This window comes from Tenrec ecaudatus, chromosome 8 (genome assembly GCF_050624435.1).
Source record: "Tenrec ecaudatus isolate mTenEca1 chromosome 8, mTenEca1.hap1, whole genome shotgun sequence".
Taxonomy (NCBI): Eukaryota; Metazoa; Chordata; class Mammalia; order Afrosoricida; family Tenrecidae; genus Tenrec; species Tenrec ecaudatus.
In genome coordinates, this window is record NC_134537.1 from 47,353,219 (window position 1) to 47,357,266 (window position 4,048).

Consider the following 4,048-nt stretch of genomic DNA (forward strand, 5'->3'; position numbering starts at 1 on the left):
GCTGCTTAATGCCTGACTTTAGGCCATTGATATTCAGTGTTATTACATCCATCTGTGGACTCTATGATGTCATCTTGTACCATTTGTGTTGGGTATTTTCCTACCTGTCTATCTTATCCACTGTGTTGTGTGTTTTATGTTTGCCTCCTTTCCACTATTGAGCCAATGCTATCTTGGGGGTTGTTTTCTCTTTGTCGCCCTATGGGTGGAGTTGTTCTATGAGATGGTCTCTTATTTGCCCTCGGTGAGTCTTGATCTTCTGCCCATACTGGATCGACAAGGATCTTTTGTAGGGCTGGGTTTCTTTTTATGTATTCTTTGAGTTTTTCCTTGTCTGGGAAAACTTACTTTCAGCTAAAATAGAATCAAATAAAAGAAAGACTGGAGCAACAATGCCAATTAAACTAACACCCACTCACACACACACAAATAAAATGCACATACTAAACAAAAGTGAAAACATTGAAAATTAAAATGAAAGCAACTGAATCTGTTGAATGAAAAAAATGAAATGAAATAACAATAACTGAATTTGCTGAGACTGTGTCAGGAAAGAGAGAAGAGGTAGAAGAAGAGGAGAAGAGAAGAAAAAGTGAAAGAACAAAAAGAAAGAAAGTGAAAAAGAGGAAATTTTAAAAATAGATAAATAGATAGCTGAACTGCATTCCATGTCTCGTGCTGTGTGCAGCACTGTATTAGGAGTCAGGCTGTAGCTCTACCCACTGGGTTGGCGCAGTTGCCCTAGGCAGAGGGTAGGGGTCTGGAAACCAACAGTGGCATGTGTAAGGAAAGAGAGGGAGAGGAGAGAATCATAAAAGCAGAGAGAAAGGAGAATAGAATAAATAAAAAGAGAAGAAAAAGAGAAGAAATGAAATAAGGGGAATACACTCACCTGTGCTCACTAAGATTGGCTATGATTATAAAGAGGGAAGAAAGAGAGAAGGAGGAAATAAAGAATAAAGAGATAGCTGATCCCTGGTGGCCTGAATGTGGGACCAGATGGGTTTAATCCCTGACCTACGATAGCAGGTTGGTATGCCCTTTTAACATAGGGACCCTATTTGGGGAGATTACCTTAGAGGCCCGACAGAGATTTACTCAGCAGCGCAGCGCACTGCAGATGGCTGTCACAGCTGCCTCATGTGGTATACAGCACTCCCACAGAGCGCAGGTTGGAGTTCCCCCTGCTCTTTGGTTTGATTTGCCTTAGGCGGTGGGTAGTGAACTGGAAGCCAGTAGTGGCATATTTTAGGAAAGAGAGGAAGAGAAGATGAAAAGAGGGAAAAGAGAGAGAGAAAAGGGGAGGAGAAGAAAGAGAGAAATAAAAACCCAAACAAGCCCGAGCTCGTTGAGACCAACTGCAGTGGGAAAGATAGAAGGGTGAGTGAATAAAGTAAGAAGAAATAGAGTGGTAAGTAGGAAGATAACTGAGACTTGACCACCAGTCCATGGAACTGGGGTAGTTCCAATTCTTCCTCAAGGTAGTGGGGTGGTGTGCCCATTTGAGGTAGGGTTCCACAGATGCAGGGTGGGATTACTCTCAAAGTCAAGATTACACCAGTGGCCAGGTGTCTGTTCCCATCATGGCACTGAGCGCTGGAATTCACTGGTATAACTGCCTTGTGCTGTATGTAGCACTGCAGCAGGGGTGGAGGGTGGGGTGTTCCCACAGCCCCGTGTAGAGCCCCAGGACAGGTTTCCTCTGTGTGTAGAATCACTGAGAGGGAAGCTGGACTTACTGGCCTATCTAGACTGCTGGTGCCCTACTAGATCAGAGGATTTTGTTATTTTTCCCCCTGTCCAGCTAAAATAGAATCAAATTAAATTGTCTCCCTGGCTCTGGACTCTAGCTCCTTGCTCTGTTAGAAATTTACTGGTCTTTGTTATGCAAAAAGATTCCAGACCCTGTAGCTAAATTCTGGCATTCCTTAGTGAGGCTTCTTTTTATGCTGGGGTTTGAGTTTTTACCAATAATATATATTCTCACTGTTTTTAATATTATGCTTGTGAGGTGCTCTGATTTGGGGGCTGTCACACTGACCCAAGAGAGGGAGATCCAGCTTATCAGAGGAGTTGTTTCCTTCTCAGCCAATTGGAACTGAATTAGCCCCCTGGACTCTGAGTATCCACCTATTTTCTCCCACACCACAATCTACCCCAGGTAAATTTCTGCTTTTTCCTTCTACTCCAAATCATGGCTACCAGCCACCCCAAGTCCCCAGGCTATGAGCTCAGGGCAGCTAACAGCTCAGAGATCTCTGGCATGGGGTTCTCCTCCTGTCTGGGATTATGTCCCCTTTGGCGAATCAGCCTGAAGAAATCACTATTCTTGGCAAAAAGGCAGGAGGAGCTTTACAGCTGGAGCCCATGAGCCCAACTTGCCAAATCTAGAGCGATTTAGAGCACTTTTGGTTCACTTTGTGAGTGGAAATCACACAAAAGAGACCCTAGTACCCTAATTCTAATTTCAGGACTCCACCTCCCAGCTTCCTTCACCTTACCTCCCAATGTTCTGGTCTGGCAGCAGGAACTCCGGACGGGTGAGTCTTAACTAGTTGCCATTTTCTCCTAGTCTCCCGCCCCACAGGGTTTTGTTGATGGCCACTTCAATGAAATAAAATCTCAAGACATTTTCTTCTGAAATACTGCTTGATAAGTTCAAACCATCAATCTTTAGATTAGCATTGGATAGAAAACTGTTTGTACCACCTATGGGTTTTATGGAAGTAAGTACTCAATAATCTAACGGAACTCAGGATGGTCCACATAACGTGACTAACGGCCTTGAGAGTCATAAATATTATGAGTTAAAAAGAATAGTTTATGAATTATAACAAATGTGTCACACAAACAAAAGCTCTTAGTAATAGGAGAAACAGTATAGACAGCAAGAGAGCAAACAGTGTACTTTCTGCACAATTTGTGTACATATGTAAATACTTTAATTCATAAAAATAGAGGTATTGGCCCATGTACATATATTTATATGGCAATACACTGAGATTGTGGATGGACTTCAAGCCTCTGCTCATGCCTCTCCTCAATGCAAGGACACAATGCAAGAACATTCAGTTATGCTCACTGTGCTAATCCAGGTAGACTAGAGAAACATATCTACGAAGACTCATATGTGCATAAGAAAGAGCTTTATATACAAGAGCAGTTGAATATTGAGAAAACATCCCAGCCCAGTCCAGATCAAGTCCATAAGTCAATATTAGCCCATATGTCCGATAATAATCTATAAAGTCCTCTTCAGACTCATGAAGCACATGCAATGACGCCAAATTCAGGAAGATCACAGGCCAGTAGGTGGGAAGTCTAGTGGATCCAGTGACATTGTAAGCATCTCAGTGCAGTGATCTTCACTTGGCTTCTCCAGCTCCAGAGGTCTGGCTCCATCAGCCTCTCTCCATGTGTCATCTCCACATGGATGTCTCACAGGGAGTGATCACGTGTCTCACCTCCAGCGAACTATTTATCTCCTCAGCACCTCTAAATGAGGTCATCAAGCTACTACCTGATTGATAGGCTAGACTCCACCCCTTCACTCCAAATCCTCAAATTGACACCAGATTATGTAACTATCACATTGACTATCCTGGCACAATCACTGAAGACAAAATGGGTGCATAAGCAAATGTGGTGAAGAAAGTGGATGGTGCTCGGTTATCAAAAGATATAGCATCTGGGGTCTTAAAAATTTAAAGTTAAACAAGTGGCCATCTAGCAGAGAGGCAACAAGCCCCACATGGAAGAAGAACACCAGCCTGTGGATCATGAGGTGTCACCAGGACTGGGTAACAGGCATCAGAAGACCACAAACAAACAAACAAACCATATTGTTGAGAACAGGGGGGGTTGGAGAAGAGACCCAAAGTCCATCTGCAGACAATGGGACATCCCTTCATAGAGGGGTCACAGGGAAGGGATGTGTCAACCAGGGTGCAATAAAGCATTGATGAAACACACAGAACTCCTTTAGTTCCCTGAGGCTTCCCTACCCCCCAGTATCCTGACCCTACTACTGCCTTTCTCTGCGGGCTAG